We start from the raw sequence: 23,009 nt of genomic DNA on the forward strand, positions 1-23,009 counted from the left end.
ATGGCAGAACCATTCCAGTTAGTAAGGACAAGCTCTCTTCAGCTAATTAGTCTTATATATACAGTATCTGACAGTTTTACTACAACAACGGTATTTAAGGGCTAAGGGTAATTAGCGCAACTCTAAATTTTTTTCACAGCATAACATGGGTTTTTTTTTTTTTTTTCATAACATGGGTTTATTAATGACTCATATTTAAGAATCTTAGAGGGAATCCTGTTAAAACCTATAGCCAATGTAAAGGTCTACTTCTAATTCAGGATGGTAAAATGGCCAGCCAGTTTCAATTTAATTGTTTCTAAGGGCAAGAGTTTCACAACTTCAATTTACTGTGGGTGTTCTAACCATTGAAAAATTCTCCATTATGGTGAATGCTGATCTGAATTTATTTTTCTTCCTTATTTGTAGTGTGATCTTCTCATCTATATGCAAGCCATATTGAAATCATTTTGTTTAATCATTGGGTTGATGAACTGTAAGTTAATAATTTAAGCAAAAATTAAAGTTCTTTTAGCGTAACATAGCCATTATGGATTTTTACAATTAAAAAAAATCGACTGTATAAAAACACAAAAATAGGGATCCCTGGGTGGCGCAGTGGTTTGGTGCCTGCCTTTGGCCCAGGGCGCGATCCTGGAGACCCGGGATCGAGTCCCACATCGGGCTCCCGGTGCATGGAGCCTGCTTCTCCCTCTTCCTGTGTCTCTGCCTCTCTCTCTCTCTCTCTGTGACTATCATAAATAAATAAATAAAAAATAAAAAAAACCACAAAAATAAAAAAATTCTACCATGATGATAGTGATGGTATAGAAAAAATTAAGAAATGTTTTAAAATTTTAATAGTTTTATTAAAACTAATTATTGATAATTGTTTCTATACATACTTACATTTTAAAAATGTAATTATTTAGAATTTTATCCATTAAAAGATAAAAATACCTATCTCTTTTCCCTATTCTTACTCTTCAAAGAGGAGAGTAATAACTAACACGAATTGAATGATCTATTTGACCCACAGGCAGAGGTCCAAGTCTTTAAGTTTTGTAAAATGCACCAGCAGCCTTGCTTCTGTAGTAAACATTTGGAATCTTGGTGTAAGTCCTGGGATTTCACAACATTAAAAAAAATATTTTATTTATTTATTTATTTATTTATTTATTTATTTATTTATCTATCTATCAATCTAGCTATTTATTTATTTATTCATGAAAGACACAGACTGAGAGGGAGAGAGACAGAGAGCCTGCCAAAGTAGAAGCAGGCTCCTTGCAGGGAGGCCAATGTGAGACTCGAACTCAGATCCCAGGATGACAACCCTAGCTGAAGGCAGGCGCCCAACCATTGAGCCACCCAGGCATCCCTTTACAACATTTTTTATGATGATTTGAAATGTTCCTGCCATAGTATACAGGAGAGTAGAAGGCAACGTGGAATGAAGGGAATCTTATAATGGTAAATTAATTGTACTCACTTTTGAAGTGCTCTAGGAAAACACAGTTGTTAGATAAATAAATACAGTTGAAATTTAACTTTTTAATATAAGATCTGCTAGTATAGAGCAAGTTTGATATTGGCTGCTAATTTTAGATCTTTGTTTACAAAGAAGGCACTGCAGGTGATGCTGCTTTGCTGCATCTGATTTTATACTATTTGATACCAGAAAATTACACAGGACTTTGTAAGCAATGGATCAGATCTCTCCCATGTAGGAATTACTGAGAGGAGTAAGGGATATAGTATTTAAATAACTCAATATTCTTCATTATTTTCATAAAAATTTCAAAAAAACAGCCTTCCATATGAGGTAGGATGTGATCATTTATAGTTTTTTACTTTCACTGATATTTTTTGGGGGGAGAAAAAAGTAAATTAAAAGTAACATATGGAACAGAAACTGTCTAACATCATTTAACCTGGAAACAAGGAACTAACTTAATATTTACATTTAGATGACTTAGCTATAGGGGCATCTGAGTGAGCTCAGTGGTTGAGCATCTGCCTTTGGCTCAGGTTGTGATCCTGGGGTCCTGGGATCGAGTCCCACAGTGGGTTTCCCAGGGAAGCCTGCTTCTCCTCTGCTTACGTCTCTGCCTCTTTCTCTGTGTCTCTCATGAATAAATAAAAAAAAAAGTCTTAAAAAAAAGATGACTTAGCTCTTCCTCTGTTTTTATTATCATGACTATATTTATCTAAGAGGGTTTGCCCAGGCTAATATTTCGATTGTCCATTACAACAATGTACACAACCCATAGACTCTTCAATGGAAAACATCAACAATTTACTCCTCAAATTCTTTGGATCTCTTGCCACAAAATCCTCTTTTTGTTTCCACCAACTTGATCTATTGTCTCTTGACCTCTAGCCAATCCTATCAAATCCTTGCTTTGAACAACCTACCTTAAACCAAACTCCCAAGTCTCAATAAATTCATTCCTTGCTTCCCCTTCCCCAGGGAAACTGTGAAAGCTCTGTGAGGTGATGTTCTCCCTTATGAATGCGAGCAGTAAACTCACCTTTGTCTTACCAACTTTATTTTGGTGATATGTGAGGAAATCACCTTTTGCATCATATATGTAGACTCATCATTATGGACTAGAGAACCTCAAGGAAGGTTATACCTATGTAGAGGTGAGCTGAAAACTTACTGATGTCCTTGTAGGAATTTATCAAGTGTGAGTATGGGCAAGACCCTGAGAATATGGACTTGTCTAGAACTTTTGGCAGTTACATTGGGCTGGAATAGCAAAACGGAGGATGTAAGGAACCTCAAACAAATGGTAGATTTTCTCTTCAAGACATTTTCTAAATTCAAAGCTTTAGCATATAGTAGACAAAAAAGCACCAAAACTTTAGGAAAAGCAAAGTGGACTTCCTCCCAATTTCTTGTGCTTAGGATAAAAAGAGTGCCATGAATTTGGATTCTGAGAATAAAAATGTGTAAAATCCTGGAGGGATTTGACCTGACAATCAGAAACCACATTTCCCTGAGAGTCTAACTTGAGAATACGGGTCTGGGCCCTGGAATAGACTTCAGCTGGATCAAACAAACAAAATCAGAAACCAGCAAAAACAAAAACAAAAACAAACAAACAAACAAACAAACAACAAACTTGCTGAACTGTTGGTAATAGCACACACAGGAATAATTCAAAACTGGAAATTTGTGTGCTCAAATGCTAGCGCTCTTCCCTGCATGGCATTTGCCAGATTCTAAATTTGGTCTGGGTGGGAGACTAAAGATGTAAACCAGAAACCTCTCAAATACAGGATATTGTTTTATTCTCTTCTTGCTGAAGAGACAAAGAGAGCCCGTGTTCTTAAGTGAAAATCCTGGATTGCCATGCCCTAGAAATAGGGGTGGGTGACCTGGAGGTACACTGATTCTTGCCAAAACTGTAAGGAAGGTTCAACTCAGATCAGTTTCTGACTGAATTGAGATTATTAGCCTTAACTTCAGTGGAGGAATGATTGAAACCTCTTTGGTAGGTGAAATCATCTGGAACATTTTTCTTTGTGATCATATAAGGCATGTAATAAGCAAATGAATCACTACTCAGGGCGAGCAAAGTTTATGAGCAATGGACAAGGAGAAAAAAGGCCAACAGCAAATGAAGATTGAGCCCTATACTGGAGTTCGCAAGTAAGGACTTTAAAATAATTGTAAAAGTATGTTTAAACATTTTTTTTAAATTAGAAAAATGACAAAAAAGCAGAGAAATTCCCCGATGAATTGAAAGCTACAGAAAAGAATTAAATTCATTTAAAAATCTATCTATAATAAGCAACTTACTGAATTAATTTAACTTAATGAATGGTGCATTGAATATTAGAAAACAGGAGGATGAATGAACATTGATGAACCAGAGGGCTCATATTCGGATCTTTGCTTGGAACCTGAAACCAATGTGGTACAGAACGCCATCAGAGAAGTATATGCTCTGTCACCCAAATATCTAGAATGCTCACTTTGAACCTGCTCTTAAGAAATCAGATTTTCCCAGCAAGGGCTCTTTCACCCTGGGAATGCTTGGGAAGGAATGAACTCAGCACTTTTGCCTCAGAATCTACAGAGTTGTTACATCTTCTACACACTGGGTGGCACCAGAGACAACTATGTCACCACCTAAGTAGTAAGTCCTGAAGCCAAACCTAATCTTCCAGTGTTCTTAGATAACGTTTGGTGTGATTATTATTTCATTAGGCTGGACAGAATTGGATTTCTCATCCTGAAGTGTATTTTTCAGATTTTGTTGGTTTATTTTAAGAAACACTTCTGTTACTTGGGTAAGATATATCTCTTCTCTTTGCACATGATATTCTGACTTTCAGTCTCAATAAAGCATCATTAAACAGCAAACCCTGATTCTATTCTTTCCTACCCCTTGTATGAAAAACTCAATAAGTTGAATTAATTTTATGGGATATAGCCTAAAAGACAGTTTATTCAATATGGAACTCATGTTTGGGATTATCTGCTTGACTCTAGTTAAAGTCTGTCTTTAAAATTAGGTGGTGATCTCATGGTCCAGGGATCAAGCCTTGCATTGGGCTATCCCATCAGAGGACTCTGCTGCCCCTTTCTCTCTGCCCCTCATCCTGCTTGTGCTGTCTTTTTCTAAAATAAATAAATAAACAATTTAATTTTAAAAATATTTTGAAAATTGAACCCATGGTCTAAAACAAGTATCAAATTACTAAATTAATGATAATTTATCCATTATCCATCCCACAGAAACTGTCAAAGCAATGGGAAAAGCTAATTTTTCTGAATGAACAAATATCTTTCAAGGAGACTCTACTTCTGTTACTGTGACAGCCTAAGGTATTCAGACCAGCTCTTTTACTGAAGAAATCATAAATAGAGCTATTTTAAATCTACACAAAGCATCAAAGGATGAACAATAAATGATGTATTTACCAAACTGAGCTTGAAAGCAGGAAAATCCTCATCATCTCACTCTGTATAAATAATAGAGATATTTAGAGCCAATGGGGATACAAATCTAGTTAAACTGCAGCAAATTCCAGACCAAACTCAAATGCCAATTTGATTGACTCAGCCGCTTGTCCTAGCAGCTACAGAGAGGATTCATGCATAATTTTGAAGGAAAATATTATCTACTTAAGTCTCTACTGTTCTTTTATGCAAAATATCCATTGTAAAATAAACTAAAAAATCATGAGACATATAAAGAGGCAGGAAGATGTGATCCTTAAAAATAATGATGATAATAATAATAATTCTTTTTTTATATCTTTTTTTATAATAAATTTATTTTTTATTGGTGTTCAATTTGCCAACATACAGAATAACACCCAGTGCTCATACCATCAAGTGCCCCCCACAGTGCCCACCACCCAGTCACCCCCACCCCCTGCCCTCCTCCCCTTCCACCACCCCTAGTTCGTTTCCCAGAGTTAGGAGCCTTTATGTTCTGTCTTCCTTTCTGATATTTCCCACACACTTTTTCTCCCTTCTCTTATATTCCCTTTCACTATTATTTATATTCCCCAAATGAATGAGAACATATAATGTTTGTCCTTCTCCGACTGACTTACTTCACTCAGCATAAAACCTTCCAGTTCCATCCACGTTGAAGCAAATGGTGGGTATTTGTCGTTTCTAATGGCTGAGGAATATTCCATTGTATACATAGACCACGTCTTCTTTATCCATTCATCTTTCGATGGACACCGAGGCTCCTTCCACAGTTTGGCTATTGTGGCCATTGCTGCTAGAAACATTGGGGTGCAGGTGTCCCAGGGTTTCATTGCATCTGTATCTTTGGGGTAAATCCCCAACAGTGCAATTGCTGGGTCGTAGGGCAGGTCTATTTTTAACTGTTTGAGGAACCTCCACACAGTTTTCCAGAGTGGCTGCACCAGTTCACATTCCCACCAACAGTGTAAGAGGGTTCCTTTTTCTCCACATCCTCTCCAACATTTGTTGTTTCCTGCTTGTTCATTTTCCCCATTCTCACTGGTGTGAGGTGGTATCTCATTGTGGTTTTGATTTGTATTTCCCTGATGGCAAGTGATGCAGAGCATTTTCGCATGTGTGTGTTGGCCATGTCTATGTCTTCCTCTGTGAGATTTCTCTTCATGTCTTTTGCCCATTTCATGATTGGATTGTTTGTTTCTTTGGTGTTGAGTTTAATAAGTTCTTTATAGATCTTGGAAACTAGCCCTTTATCTGATATGTCATTTGCAAATATCTTCTCCCATTCTGTAGGTTGTCTTTTAGTTTTGTTAACTGTATCCTTTGCTGTGCAAAAGCTTCTTATTTTGATGAAGTCCCAATAGTTCATTTTTGCTTTTGTTTCTTTTACCTTCGTGGATGTATCTTGCAAGAAGTTACTGTGGCTGAGTTCAAAAAGGGTGTTGCCTGTATTCTTCTCTAGGATTTTGATGGCTCACATTTAGATCTTTCATCCATTTTGAGTTTATCTTTGTGTATGGTGAAAGAGAGTGGTCTAGTTTCATTCTTCTGCATGTGGATGTCCAATTTTCCCAGCACCATTTATTAAAGAGACTGTCTTTCTTCCAGTGGATAGTCTTTCCCCCTTTATCGAATATTAGTTGACCAGAAAGTTCAGGGTCCACTTCTGGATTCTCTATTCTGTTCCATTGATCTATGTGTCTGTTTTTGTGCCAGTACCACCCTGTCTGGATGACCACAGCTTTGTAGTACAACCTGAAATCTGGCATTGTGGTACTCTCAGCTATGGTTTTCTTTTTTAAAATTTCCCTGGCTATTCGGGGTATTTTCTGATTCCACACAAATCTTAAAATAATTTGTTCAGCTCTCTGAAGAAAGTCCATGGTATTTTGAAAGGATTGCATTAAACATGTACATTGCCCTGGGTAACACTGATATTTTCACAATATTAATTCTGCCAATCCATGAGCATGGAATATTTTTCCATCTCTTTGTGTCTTCCTCAATTTCCTTCAGAAGTGTTCTATAGTTTTGAGGGTATAGATACTTTACCTCTTTGGTTAGGTTTATTCCTAGGTATCTTATGCTTTTGGGTGCAATTGTAAATGGGATTGACTCCTTAATTTCTCTTTCTTCAGTCTCATTGTTAGTGTATAGAAATGCCACTGATTTCTGGGCATTGATTTTGTATCCTGCCACACTGCCAAATTGCTGGATGAGTTCTAGCAATCTTGAGGTGGAGGCTTTTGGGTTTTCTATGTAGAGTATCATGTCATCGGCAAAGAGGGAGAGTTTGACTTCTTCTTTGCCAATTTGAATGCCTTTAATGTCTTTTTGTTGTCTGATTGCTGAGGCTAGGACTTCCAGTACTATGTTGAATAGCAGTGGTGAGAGTGGACATCCCTGTCTTGTTCCTGATCTTAGGGGAAAGGCTTCCGGTGCTTCCCCATTGAGAATGATATTTGCTGTGGGGTTTTCGTAGATGGTTTTTAAGATGTTGATGAATGTTCCCTCTATCCCTACACTCTGAAGAGTTTTGATCAGGAATGGATGCTGTATTTTGTCAAATGCTTTCTCTGCATCTAATGAGAGGATCATATGGTTCTTGGTTTTTTTCTTGCTGATATGATGAATCACATTGATTGTTTTATGAGTATTGAACCAGTCTTGTGTCCCGGGAATAAATCCTACTTGGTCATGGTGAATAATTTTCTTAATGTATTGTTGGATCCTAATGGCTAGTATCTTGTTGAGAATTTTTGCATCCATGTTCATCAGGGATATTGGTCTGTAATTCTCCTTTTTGGTGGGGTCTTTGTCTGGTTTTGGAATTAAGTGACGCTGGCCTCATAGAACGAATTTGGAAGTACTCCATCTCTTTCTATCTTTCCAAACAGCTTTAGGAGAATAGGTATGGTTTCTTCTTTAAACGTTTGATAGAATTCCCCTGGGAAGCCGTCTGGCCCTGGACTCTTGTGTCTTGGGAGGTTTTTGATGACGGCTTCAATTTCCCCCCTGGTTATTGGCCTCTACAGGTTTTCTATTTCTTCCTGTTCCAGTTTTGGTAGTTTGTAGCTTTCCAGAAATGCGTCCATTTCTTCTAGATTGCCTAATTTATTGGCGTATAGCTGTTCATAATATGTTTTTAAAATTGTTTGTATTTCCTTGGTGTTGGTAGTGATCTCTCCTTTCTCATTCATGATTTTATTAATTTGAGTCTTCTCTCTCTTCTTTTTAATAAGGCTGGCTAATGGTTTATCTATCTTATTAATTCTTTCAAAGAACCAACTCCTGGTTCTGTTGATCTGTTCCACAGTTCTTCTGGTCTCAATTTCATTGACTTCTGTTTGAATCTTTATTAACTCTCTTCTTCTGCTGGGTGTAGGATCTATTTTCTGTTTTTTTCTAGCTCCTTTAGGTGTAAGGTTAGCTTTTGTATTTGAGTTCTTTCCAGTTTTTGAATGGATGCTTGTATTGCGATGCATTTCCCCCTTAGGACTGCTTTTGCTGCGTCCCAAAGATTTTGAACGGTTGTATCTTCATTCTCATTAGTTTCCATGAATCTTTTTAATTCTTCCTTAATTTCCTGGTTGACCCTTTCATCTTTTAGCAGGATGGTCCTTAACCTCCAGGTGTTTGAGGTCCTTCCAAATGAAGGATTGTGATTTAGTTCTAATTTCAAGGCATTATGGTCTCAGAATATGCAGGGGACGATCCCAATCTTTTGGTATCAGTTCAGACCCGATTTGTGACCCAGTATGTGGTCTATTCTGGAGAAAGTTCCATGTGCACTTGAGAAGAATGTGTATTCAGTTGAGTTTGGATGTAAAGTTCTGTAGATATCTGTGAATTCCATCTGGTCCAGTGTATCATTTAAAGCTCTCGTTTCTTTGGAGATGTTGTATTTAGAAGACCTATCGAGTGTAGAAAGCGCTAGATTGAAGTCACCAAGTATAAGTGTATTATTATGTAAGTATTTCTTCACTTTAGTTATTAATTGATTGATATATTTGCCAGCTCCCACATTTGGGGCATATATATTGGGGATTGTTAAGTCCTCTTGTTGGATGGATCCTTTAAGTATGATATAGTGTCCCTCTTCATCTCTCACTACAGTCTTTGGGGTAAATTTTAGTTTATCTGATATGAGGATGGCTACCCCTGCTTTCTTTTGAGGACCATTTGAATGGTAAATGGTTCTCCAACCTTTTATTTTCAGGCTGTAGGTGTCCTTCTGTCTAAAATGAGTCTCTTGTAGACAGCAAATAGATGGGTCCTGCTTTTTTATCCAGTCTGAAACCCTGCGCCTTTTGATGGGGTCATTAAGCCCGTTCACGTTCAGAGTTACTATTCACAGATATGAGTTTAGTGTCATCATGATATCTATTCAGTCCTTGCTTTTGTGGATTGTTCCACTGGACTTCTTCTTAAAGGGGAATTTTAAGAGTCCCCCTTAAAATTTCTTGCAGAGCTGGTTTGGAGGTCACATATTCTTTCAGTTCCTGCCTGTCTTGGAAGCTCTTTATCTCTCCTTCCATTCTGAATGAGAGCCTTGCTGGATAAAGTATTCTTGGTTGCATGTTTTTCTCATTTAGGACCCTGAATATATCCTGCCAGCCCTTTCTGGCCTGCCAGGTCTCTGTGGAGAGGTCTGCTGTTACCCTAATACTCCTCCCCATAAAAGTCAGGGATTTCTTGTCTCTTGCTGCCTTAAGGATCTTCTCTTCATCTTTGGAATTTTCAAGTCTCACTATTAAATGTCGAGGTGTTGAACGGTTTTTATTGATTTGGGGCAGGGGGGGCGGAATCTCTCGATTTCCTGGATCTGAATGCCTGTTTCCCTTCCCAGATTAGGAAAGTTTTCAGCTAGTATTTGTTCAAATACATATTCTGGACCTCTGTCTCTTTTGGTGCCCTCGGGAACTCCAATTAAAGGTAGGTTTTTCTTCCTCAGGCTGTCATTTATTTCCTTTAATCTATCCTCATGATCTTTTAATTGTTTGTCTCTTTTTTCCTCAGTTTCCCTCTTTGCCATCAACTTGTCTTCTATGTCACTCACTCGTTCTTCCACCTCGTTAACCCTTGTCATTAAGACTTCTAGTTTGGATTACATCTCATTCAAATGATTTTTAATTTCTGCCTGATTAGTTTAAATTCTGCAGTCATGAAGTCTCTTGAGTCCTTTATGCTTTTTTCTAGAGCCACCAGTAGCTGTATAATAGTGCTTCTGAATTGGCTTTCTGACATTGAATTGTAATCCAGATTTTGTAACTCTGCGGGAGAGAGGACTGTTTCTGATTCTTTCTTTTGAGGTGAGGTTTTCCTTCTAGTCATTTTGCTCAGTGCAGAGTGGACAAAAACAAGTTGTATTGGGAAAAGGAGAAAAAGAGAGGAGAGAAAGAAGGAAAGAAAAGAGAAAAAGAAAAAAGGAAGAAAAAAGAAAAAAGAGAAGAAAAAGAGAAAGAAAAAGAAAGGGGATAAAAGGATGGGAGAAGCAAACAGAAATCAAAAAGCAAAAAGAAAAAAAAAAGCAAAACAACAACAACAACAACAACAACAACAAAAAAAATACGGGGGAGTATCTTCTGATTCTGTGTACTTTAAGCCCCTTGACTTTCCCTGGAACTTGTCCGTCTAGCTGGTCTTCTGGGGGAGGGGCCTGTTGTGCTGATTTTCAGGTGTCAGCACTTGGGGGAGCTGCTCTGCCCCCTGCCTGGTGAAGGGCTCAGTGGGGGTTGTTTACCCCGTGAGGCCCCAGGAGGAACAGCCCCAGGGGCGGGGCCAGCTCTGCAGCCCTGGATCAGCTCCCGCCGTAACTCCGGAGCTCTCTGTCTGCAGGGCCTGGAGGCTCCGGGGCGGGGCCGCTGATCTGCTCAGCTCGGGGCAGGAGCGTCCTTGCTGTCCTGGGCCCTCCCGGCCTCTGCCTGTCCCGGGGGAGGCCGGATCCTGGGCTGTGTCCCGGCGCCCTGTGCTCCGGGGCCTGGGCTGTTGGATTCGCGCTCTGGCCCTGCAGCCCCCTCCGCGGAGCCGCCGCCCGAGCCCCTCCTGCTGCTCCCGCCCCGCAGCCCCCTCCGCACGGAGCCTCTTCCTCCGCCCGAGCCCCTCCGAGCTGCTCCCGGGGCCGCACAGCCCCCTCCGCGGAGCCACCGCCCGAGCCCCTCCGAGCTGCTCCGGGTCCCGCCGTGCGCGCTGCAGCCCTTAGGGAGCTCGGCGCACTCTCCCGGGGCGCCGGTGTCTGTTAGTGTCCCCGGGAGCCCGAGGGCATCCCCGCCCTCCTGGGTCCTGCTCCAACTCCCTGCGGGTGCCTTTCCTCCCGGGAAGGTTGGTGCAGCTCCTGCTCCTCCGGGACGGGGCTCTCCTGTCCTGGGGACACTCGCCCCGGCCTCAGCCCGGCTCCTCGCGGGGCCCCTCCCCCTTGGAGGCCTTTTGTTTCTTTATTTCTTTTTCCCCGTCTTCCTACCTTGATAGAAGCGTGAACTCTGATCACTGTAGCATTCCAGCTGTTCTCTCTTTAAATCTCAGGCCGAATTCATAGATTTTCAGGATGATTTGAAGGTTATCTAGGTACTTTGGTGGGGACAGGTGACTTGGGGACCCTACTCTTCTGCCATCTAATAATAATAATAATTCTATAAGAACACAGAAATTACACCAACACTCAGATCTAAACTCTCAGTGAACTTATAATGAATGCAAAGTGAATTACATCTAGGTTTAGGATAGCTAAGTAAAATAAAATTAAGCAAAACAATAACAAAAATAGCTATACATAGACAAAGCAGCCCAAACAACCATCAAATGAAACAGATATAAAAATGAGTATTGATTTCTCCTCAGAAATAAAGGATTTCAAAAGACATTAGAATGACAACATTAGAAGAATGAAGTTTAAAAAGTCAATCTATAATTCTATAATCAGAAAATACATGACACTCAGAATTTTCTTACAAAAATTGTAGCAGCCCAAAGGGCTTGTCTGGTGAACTCTAAATATTTTAGCAAGAAACAGTTTCAAAGTATGCAATATTGTTAAGAAAATAGTCAAATATAGCATACTGTTATTCTTTTTGTATGAAACCCAGTTAATCTTAAAATCAAAACTGAGAAGAACCTGAGAACAATGAGAACATTATAGTCTGACTTATGGTAATAGATGCAAAAATGCCCTTAATAAACTATTAGTAAATCAAATCCAATGTTACTAAAAGTAGATAATGTAACATGTCAAAGAAGGACTTATTTCAGAAATTCAGTGTGGATGAACATTTTAAAATCAATTTATTTAACCATATGAAAAAAATAAAGGAGAAAAACTCCTTTATCAAATTATCTCAATAAATGCAGGAAAAAACCCACAACAATGTGACACATTCAATACATATACCAAGTAAAGTATCCTGATGGATTAGAGGCCTGGGATGCCTGGGTGGCTCTTGGTTGAGCGTCTGCCTTTAGCCCAATGCTGGATCCTGGAGACCTGGGATCAAGTCCCACATCGGGCTTCCTGCATGGAGCCTGTTTTTCCCTCTGCCTGTGTCTCTGCCTCTCTCCCTGTGTCTCTCATGAATAAATAAATAAAATATTTAAAAAAAAGAAAAAGAGCTCTTTCCCAAGCTTATAAGGATCATCTAATTAATTATCTATTGCTGCATAACAAACTACCAAAATATTAGAAGATTAAGTCGGTAGTTATCATATCATAATCTCTGTGAGTGAAATGTGAGCAGGGTTTAGTTGGGTGATCCACAAAGCTGTGATCAAAGCCTTGGCTGGAGCTGGGACATCATCTGAATGCTTGGTTGGGGAAGGATTCAAGTTGTCGACAAAGTTAACTTCTGTGCCATTGTAAGAATAAGGCCTCATTTCCTTGTTGGTTATTTGCCAGAAGCTGTGACAACTTTAGATAAGGAATTATTTTTTCTGCCATTATGCTGACTAGATGGTCAAACTATTGGCAATGGTCCAAGAGTCTATAAAAAGGCAAAGATGGAGATAATTATTGGCCAGAGTACTAAAACGACTGCTTGCAGTCTGAGAAATTGTGCCCATTCTGGATCTCATCTGTGATTAGAGATGTCCTGAAAAGGGACAAAAAGCAACTGCTATGAAGAGTTCTATCATGTACAATGGTAGGGATGTTGTCTTTAAAGTGTAAACACTCCCTTTCCTGTACACACTTGACTCCAACTGCTCCAGGATTATCCAAAGGGTCCAGGAGAGAAGGAACTCACTGAACACCATGGTCTCTAGCAAGGAACTGAAGACAGGAGAGGCCACATACTCCTGCAAATGGGATATACGAATGGGTTCAAGTTAAGCTTTATGTTGTAGCAGGGAGGCCTCAATAACTGCCCTAATCTTGTGGGGGTCCTGCTTTGCTTCCCTGACACAAGGCACAGTAGGCAGCTAATAGGGTGTCATGGGATTAGGACTTGTGAGAGCCCCTGTTTTCAGGAGACTGCAGTATACACTGCAGTTATTATCTCAATGATGGGTAGTCTGGAACTGAGGAGGGTAGTTTCTTGTACTAGAAGTTCTTGGAAAATAATGGCCACCTTTAGAGAACCAGAGATTCTAAGATTCTAAGACTAATGAGGTTGCCAAAGCTTCTAGAATGAAGGACTCTCTGGGAGGCACTAACAGGACAGCCAGTTATATTATAAATTGGGCAGATTCAAGAAACTCTTTTTAAGAAGTCCCATTAACAATGGGACAAATGAGTCAAAGTATAAGTTGGCTTAAGCAAAATCAAAGATATATTGCTTCTAGAGTCCCCAAAAATCTATAAGATATTACCTTTCTTTTAATATTGTGGGTGCTAAGATGATCAATAGGTATTTCTTTATAGTGGTAGGGATAATTCAAGCACTGGTTTACTAAATAATCTTCAGAGGTGAGATCTTATACATTTTGGGAGATAATGGTCCACCCTCTTTTTATGGGCTCCCTTATAAATGTTTGTATGGTAGAAATGAGTCTGTCAAATGAATCTCCTAGAAGAGGACACATTAAATACAGTATCATAGCTATGTTTGTAGAGAGAGATGAATGCAACTAAAATCTTGCCTGAAAAAATGTGTAGGATGGCAGGGACACCTGGGTGGCTCAGTGGTTGAGTGCCTGCTTTTGCCCCATGGTGTGATCCTGGAGTTCCAGGATTGAGTCCCACATTAGGTTCCCTTCATGGAGCCTGCTTTTCTCTGCCTATATCTCTGCCTCTCTTTCTCTTTCTCTCTCTCCCTCTCTCTTGAATAAATAAATGCAATCTTTAAAAAATAAAAAGGATGGCAGGGCTGTTGAGATACCCCAGGCATGGCGAAGACAAAGTGAATTATATCCCTTTAGAGTTGAAGGCACACTGCTCTGAGAGACTATTGAAATAAGCACTGAACAGAACATATTAGCCAAATCTATGGCTACAAAATATTTAACAGTTGTTGATTGACTGAGTCAATAATTTCAATAATGTTTCCTGTGGAGGCTTTAATGAGTGGGACCATGGGATTAAAGTTGTGGTAATCTCATGACATCCATATTTCCAAATAAAAGCACAGGTCAAATTGTGTTTCAAGATGGACAAGGGGTGTGGATTGTCACCAGTTCTCAAAAAATGTCTTGTTTAAGGGCTTAAATCCTTGGCGACCTTGTTTTATAGTACACTGGGCTATTTGAACTATTTTAACTGTGTGGGTACTAGGACAAACATTATGCTCCCCTAAAAGTGTATATGCTGAAGCCCTCACCAATATGGTGGTATTTGGAAATGTAGAGTTTTGGAGGTATAGTAATCAGGGGTCTCCATCACAGCAGAATCAATATGATAAATGATGATACAGAGATGATGAAAGATGATAGATGATAGGCAGATAAATGATAGATAGACATAAAGACATACATAGAAAGGAAAAAGAAAAGTAAAGGGAAACCCTTTTTTTTTGTAGCATTTGATGATTTCCATGCTGTAAACATCCTCACTGTTCTTAGTTGAGGGAATAGCGTTAGAATCTATCACCAGTAATCTGCTCTAGAAGATATACTAAGGCGGTTCTTCAGAAAGAAGGAAAAAACATAAGAGAGAAACTTCAAAAACATGTGTTTGCGTGCATGTGTGTGTGTGTGTGCACAGAGTCAATTGAGTACACGTGAAACCAGGAAACTTGGAATAAGACCAGTGGTTGGATTCATGGCAGTATCCTGGTTATGACATTAACTTATAATTCTGCAAAATGTTGCTATTGGGAGTAACTGGGAAGATTATAAAAGGGAGCCCTTTGTATTATTTCTTACATATTATGATCTATAGTTTTCTTAATTTAAAATATTAGTAGGGGATGGAGACATCTGCTCTTTCTTATGCCTGCAGTCCCATTCCCTGACAATGCCAGAAAACTGTCATATACATTCTACCATAATATTCTTTTAAAGAAGCAAGAGAAATAAAAATTTATCTGTTACAGCAAAAGAATTACATAAATCTTACATTTGAAAAGAAAAAAAGAAATCCCAATAATCTCAGCCTCCACATTGAGAACAACAGCTTAGAATTTTGGAGAGGGCTGGAATTGTGCCTTAATGGTGTTTATGATTATACAACTTCACAAATATGTGAAATCTTGTGGAACTTACACTGAAAAGAATATTGTTTTGTATGTAAATTTAACATTTACTGTATGTAAATTAAAAATAAACTTTAAAATGCTACCAATTAACAAAGTCTTCACTAAGACTTTACATATTTTTTTACATATGCCATTTCCCCGAAACCCTCTAAAGAATATATTTTATCCGTATTAAACAAACAGCATCTCTTTTTAATAAATTTATTTTTTATTGGTGTTCAATTTACCAACATACAGAATAACACCCAGTGCTCATCCCGTCAGGTGCCCCCCTCAGTGCCCGTCACCCATTCACCCCCACTTCCTGCCCTCCTCCCCTTCCACCACCCCTAGTTCGTTTCCCAGAGTTAGGAGTCTTTATGTTCTGTCTCCTTTTCTGATATTTCCTACCCATTTCTTCTCCCTTCCCTTCTATTCCCTTTCACTATTATTTATATTCCCCAAATGAATGAGAACATTCACCATGACAAACAACATCTCTTGGCAACTCCCTTAAGAAACCCTCTTCCAAGATCAGCCTGCATATATAAAAATAATCTCAGATACTGAAAGAAGGTCTGCTTTGCTCCCCAGAGGTGAGTTTTTTTTTATTATGGACTTTCTTATGTACTCAGTCAATAGACCCTGTAGAAGGGGAGACTCACAGACAAAGATGGATGATAGAACAGAATATGTGTGGTGTTTATGTGACAAATATCACTAAAATATTTGCACACTACGGCTAAAATAGTCCTTTATTTTAAAGACAAGAAACAGAAGCTTGTCAAGACAAGAGGATGAATCATAATTCCTTGTGAGACCATTTGTAACTACTTAGCAGACTTTATCTTAAGGATGAAATATTAGTTACAGGAACTTATCGTTATGGTCGTATGGATGTTCAAAGGAAAGTCAGATTGAACCATAACCATGAATCACACTGTTAATCATATGCTCTTCACCTAGTTTTCCCTACTTCAGGACACTGTTTCAAATAATGGTAAAGAAGTCACATTCTTTGTAAACCAAGTGATAAAGTATATCTGCAAAGTCACAGATTTAATAATAATACTTTAAAAAAGATTTATTAATTTATTTGAAAGAGAGTGCATGTACTTGCAGGGGGAGAGGCAGAGGAAGAAGCTGGCTGCCCCCTGAGTAGAGAACCAAAGGTGAGGATCCATTCTAGGACCCCAGAATCATGACCTGAGCAGAAAGCAGACACTTAACCAACTGAGCGACCCAGGTACTCCTTAACAATGTTTTTCAATGCCAAAATGATACAGGAATGGCAGCAAAGCTGATGAGAGAGTGAAATATTTTTTTAAATATAAAATATTTGTGAAGAAACTACTTGCAAATTATCAAATATCTGGCATATGATATTTATAAGAGCTGTACCTAGAGAAACATACAACACTTTATTTTAAAATATTAATGGACAATTCCTAGAACTTTTATGGCACCGTAGGTCATAGATCCTACATGGATCTCAGTGAACAAAAATCAAAGTGTGGGCTGTGCTGCACTTCCTTCTACAAGCTCTAGTGCAGATTCCATTTCCTTGCTCAATTAGGTTATTGGCAGAGTTCAGTTCTCTGAGGTTGCAGAACAGAACACCCTGTCCCTTTGCTGGCTATCAGCCAAATGTCATTCTTAGCTTCTAGAGGTCACCAGAGAAAATAGGCCACATACCACATTGTGACTTAAAGTCACTATGTTCAAATCTTTTATATATGGTCTAAAGACACATGCTTTTCATATGTCATATATAATTCTTTGATAAAATAACATTTTAAAAAGTAGTTTTTATAAAATATAATCACTACATTCTTATAGGTAGTTGTGTTTCTTAATTTTTTAAGTGTTTTCTTCAGAGGAACAGTATATCCAAGCTGTTCTTTTGTTGAGGAAAGAATGTATAAATAGCCTCGGGAAGAGGGAATCTTTTACATATAACAACCCTCATCCAAAATGAATTTAGACAAGAATGTGTATGTTTCCTTTCTCATTAAATACATATTGTCAATGACGTATTTATTGCCTAGGCTATTTTTTAAAGAGTTTGAAGATTTAATTTATTTATTCATAAGAGACACAGAGAGAGAGGGAGAGCTAAAGTGAGAGGGAGAAGCTGGCTCCCTGCGGGGAGCCTGATGCAGGACTCAATCCCAGGACCCTGAGATCATACCCTGAGCCAAAGGCAGAAGCTCAACCACTGAGCCATCCAGGTTCCCTGACTCACCTATTTTGAAATAATGGATAATCTAAATCCTCAGCAATTGGTACAAGCCATGTATTGCATTCCGCATAAATTGGGTGGCCAGAAGTCGGTAAATGATGCTATCTAGAAGACTGGTGTGATATAAAAATCAGAAAAAAAAAAAAGAAAAGGAAATTTGCATGAGAATGATTTCTTGGTCTCTCCTTCAAAAAATGTGTGCAGCCCTCACTAGCAATCATGGCCTAGTTAAAGTGTATGTTAGTTAGTTCATGTTGCCCATTAGTTAGTTGGTTCAGATGTTAATTCAGATGCCCATTTTCATGAACTATGTCATGATTTCTTTTTATTATTTTATCATATTATATTATACTATATTATATTATATTTGAGGGAGAATAACAGAGAGAGAGTGCAAGTAGGGGGGAGGGAGAGAGAGAGAGAGAGGGAGAAGCAGACTCCCAGCTGACCAGGGAGCCTTATGCAGGGCTGGATTCTAGGAACCCGTAAGACCTTGAACTGAGCCAAAAGCCAATCTTTTTTTTTAATAATAAATTTATTTTTTATTGGTGTTCAATATGCCGACATACAGAATAACACCCAGTGCTCATCCTGTCAAGTGCCCCCCTCAGTGCCCCGTCACCCATTCACCCCCACCCCCCACTCTCCTCCCCTTCTACCACCCCTAGTTTGTTTCCCAGAGTTAGGAGTCTTCATGTTCTGTCTCCCTTTCTGATATTTCCTATCCATTTCTTCTCCCTTCCCTTCTATTCCCTTTCACTATCTTTAACTGAGTCAACCAAGCATTGCTCACAGTTTCTTTTTAATCAGCCTCAATCACAGTAGCTAATAATGGATAGCAAATATAATCAAGTGAATCCAAGAAATAATTTCCGCCTCATTGTGAATTGACAGACTGGGAAGACAAGGGATAGGGATACAAAAAGAGAAATCACAAAAGTCTCAAGGAATTTTTTTAAAAATATAAAGGAAACCATAATCCTATAGATGTTAATTGGCACTGAATTCATAGTGATATAAAGATGCATTAATGTTTTATTTGAATACTAAGAAATATTTAGCTCTGTTCCATAATCATTGTTTAGAATAGCAAAGAGTTAAGTAGCACATTTTTGAAAGACTAACCATAAATGAAGTAAAGGAATATCGTTCCTTTTAAGTAAAAGGAATGCATTCCTTAAATGTATTTAAGTAGATTTTCTTCTCTAGGTAGTTCATATGAAGGGATGTCCATTTTTCTCAAAAATAGCACTATATTGATTATATTATATTGATAGTTTGAGTATAAACACAATGCAGCTAGTGATTTCACTAAGAATTATACTGAAATACAGCCAACACTTTCATTTTTGGTGCTTTAAGCCTTCCCAAATGCTTCTCTATGCTAGGTGGATAGTGATTGACCCTTATAATAATCCTAGAAGTTCACAGAAAATAGTATGTTTTCTTTTTTTTTTAAAGATTTATTTATTTATGCATGAGAGGCACAGAAAGAGAGAAGCAGAGACACAGGCAGAGAGAGAGGCAGGCTCCGTGCAGGAAGCCTGATGTGGAACTCCATCCCAGGACTACAGGATCATGCCCTGGGTCGAAGGCAGGTGCTTAAATCTCTGAGCCACCCAGTGATCCCCGAAAATAGTATGTTTTCACCATTTTATTAATTGTGAATTGTTACAGACAATACAACAGGCTCAAAGTAGAATCACTTATTCTAAGTCTCACATCATCAAACCAAAACTTAGCTCCAGTTCTGGGTCTCCCAAGAATGGAATCTAAAACCATGCAATCCAGAATTGCCTGGTTAACATTAGGTATGTAATATACCTGATTCCTCCCTGCCATGCCCTGTCAGGAAAATAACTTTGCAATAACCAATATTTTTGCCTAGTATAACTTCCTTGTTCCTGCTCCTTTCTGCCTATAAAACCCTTTGCCTTGTGTAGCTCTTCAGAGTTCCTTTCTACCTGTTGGATTGGATGCTACCTGATTCATGAAGTGCTGAAGAAAATCCAATAAGATCTTTAATATTTACTTAGTTGGATTTCTGTTCTTAACAGAATGTACTGAAAGAAAGTGCTTAATGAACTGCTTAAGATGTTGATAAAGAGATTTAAATTGAGTTATCTGAACTCCTGGGATAGCCCTGTATCTGTGACATCATGATTCCTGCTTTACTAAATTTCAGAAACAACAAACACCACCACTACTATCTTTATCATAATCATCATCTTTATCATCATTATCATCACCACCACCATCATCATCATCATCATCATCTTCAACATCATCATCATCACCATCATGGTCTTTATCATAGGCATACATAAATTTCTTATGTAAAACATTGAATGAGAAGGGTATAAACATGTATAGTTCCAAGGATAAAATACAGAAATAAATAAATGAGGTACATTATGTTAGGTGGTAGAGGATGTAGATGGCTTGATGAAGTAAAATATAACCATCTAAAGAACGGGAACTAACATTGTCATATAAGCATATGTACAATTATAGCTAAAACTGCAGAATGCAATAATTGTCAAAGAACTGCTGATAGATGTTCTCAGGCACAGATGCACTAATCATGTCTTCATGCCAGTGACTAATGTGAGAACTTGGAACTGGGAGGATAGGCATTAGTGGTTCTGTTGACAGGTGTTCATTTTCCCTGATAAAACCAGTTCAGAGGTTTAATAATTTCAGACTCTTTAGAAATTGTTAAAGGCATGAAAGTTTAGGCCCCCTGTTACAGCTATGTGGACTTTGAGTAGTTCTGAAAATAACTTCTAGCACATTCCTTCACTTTCCAACTCATGGATATTTTATTTTCAAAATATGAATTGGCATAGGAGTAGCTGTTTGGAATGCATGAAAGAAGAAGTGAAGTAATTCAAAGCAAATTACTTTGGGGCCAAAATTGTTAAGTTAAATACAGAAGGATGTTATTAGAAAAAGAGCTAAGTGAATGTAAGATTTTCTTTTGGTGTGATGATTAGAATAATTCCACATGGCTGCATAGTAGGTTGCACTTTCAATGTTTACTGATGCTCTGAAATCTCTTGATTTTGCCAGGAGTCTGTGATGTGTCATGACAATATTCATTTATCCATTAATTTATTTGGTAAATTATTAAATTCACTCAACAAAACATTTATTGTTTAGCTGCTATTTCCAATCTCTGGCTATAGAATCAAGGAATCAAAGAATGTTAACAAATACAAGTGTGAAGATTTAGGAAAGCATTTAGGTAAATAATTTATATATTTTTTTAGTATAGTCAAGCCAAAAATTTTAATAGTTTGAGTTCTGTTTTACATGATGTTTTTAAAGATTTTATTTATTTATTCATGAGAGACACTGAAAGAGAGGCAGAGACATAGGCAGAAGAAGAAGTGGGCTCCCTGTGGGATGTCTGATGTGGGACTTAATGCCAGGATCCTGGAACCATGTTCCAAGCCAAAGACAGATGCTCAACCACTGAGCCACAAGCATCCCTAGTTTATATAAATTTCATTTCTATTCAAATTTCATATGAAATGTGTGGTGCATATTAGTATTTTATTCATGAGGCAGGATTATTCTTTAGGCTTGGGCCACTGAAGACAGATTAAATTGCCCAATACATAACCAAGCACAATAAATTATAGGTTGGTATTTAGAAGTAAGTAGAAGTACATCATAAGCTGGAAGTAGCTAACTTCTTACAAGGGAATGTAGAAATTAGAAATGCTCCTCTGATCAATGTGTGGCAAGGAGCTAAAGCATTTACAATTAAACTCATCACACTATTTTTTTAAGTAACAGTCTTCTGAGTGCTGCAATCACATCCTTGTTCCTAAGACTGTATATCATAGGATTAAACATCGGAGTCACAATGGTAAGAAGAGAAGAGACAACATTTTGTCAGTTCCAGCAGAATGAATGGATTTGGGCCTTAAGTAGGTGATGGTAGCCGATCCAAAGAATAAAAGCACAACAATGATATGGGAAGAACAGGTGGAGAAGGCTTTAGACCGGCCCCTGGCTGAGGACAACTTTAGGATGGTGGAAATGATTTTCACATAAGAGCCAAGTATAAATAGAAAGGGAATCATTGCAAATAATATAGCAACTACAAAGACACACATCTCATTAAGTGAAGTGTCCCCACAAGCCAGCTTGATCAATGGGGGGATGTCACAGAAGAAGTGGTTAATTTGGTTAGAACCACAGAAAGGCAGCGAGAACACCTGACATGTTTGTCCTATCTGGACTGGAATTCCACTAAGCCAGGCACCAACAGCCAGTTGGACGCACATCTTGTGGTTCACGATGAGAGGGTAGTGCAGAGGGTTACAAATGGCCACGTAGCGGTCATAGGCCATCACTGCCAAGAGGAAACATTCAGTGGCTCCCAGCATGAGGAAGAAGCACATTTGAGTGGCACAGCCCAACCAAGAAATGCTTCTGTCCTGAGTCCAAAGGTTCACCAGAATCCTGGGGAGGGTGACAGACACATAACAGATTTCCAAGGAGGAAAAATTTGCCAGGAAAAAATACATGGGTTTCTGGAGTGCAGCATCAAGACTGGTTATTATTATTATGAGGCTATTTCCAATTAAGATAATAACATAAACGATGGAGAACACCCCAAATAGAAACCCTTGGAGGTTTGGAAGGTCAGAAAATCCCAAGAGTACAAATTGTGTTATTGTGGAACCATTGTCTTCTGCTCTCATCTCTTCAACGTCATCTGTGGGAATGATTGAATCAGAAGTCCAAGTTACTCTGATTTCTTTGGTTCTTGTCTTCTTGCACACAAACAAGATGGCATGCCTACCAATTTTTCCCATCCTCTGTTAAAACAAATCTGTAATTACCAGCATTGTAAAGTGTGTTGAAGTGTATCTTTCATTATTATTAAATATATTTGTAAGAAAAAAAATCCATGTTTTTTTCTGATATGAATTATCATATTGCTTTGCTTCTGAAGATATGTGATTATCATTTTGCTATCCATAGGAATACTCAAAAGTACAAAATCTGAATTTATGTTCACTTGTGACAAGGATTCCATTCTTTCACCTCCTATGTTTTCTCCCCACCCCTCAACTCTGTTTTCCAGTATTATCAATTCAAAATGAATCTCATTGCACAAGTAAATATTTTGTAAGCCACCTAAATTGGCTTTCGGGCTGAATACAGTTCATTTTTAAAGTAGTGGGGTTTTTTTTGGTATTTCTAAGTGTCT

At 38.4% G+C, this 23,009-nt stretch overlaps 1 long non-coding RNA gene and 1 pseudogene across 1 annotated transcript in view; one reads left to right on the forward strand and one right to left on the reverse strand.

Annotated features, from left to right (window-relative positions):
• The window catches only part of LOC140612761 (uncharacterized), a 69,014-nt gene that overhangs the window by 9,131 nt on the left and 36,874 nt on the right, over window positions 1-23,009 (forward strand). The window lies entirely within an intron of this gene.
• LOC140613397 (olfactory receptor 10AG1-like) lies at window positions 21,560-22,560 on the reverse strand (annotated as a pseudogene).

Source organism: Canis lupus, chromosome 21 (genome assembly GCF_048164855.1).
Source record: "Canis lupus baileyi chromosome 21, mCanLup2.hap1, whole genome shotgun sequence".
In the NCBI taxonomy this organism is placed as follows: Eukaryota; Metazoa; Chordata; class Mammalia; order Carnivora; family Canidae; genus Canis; species Canis lupus.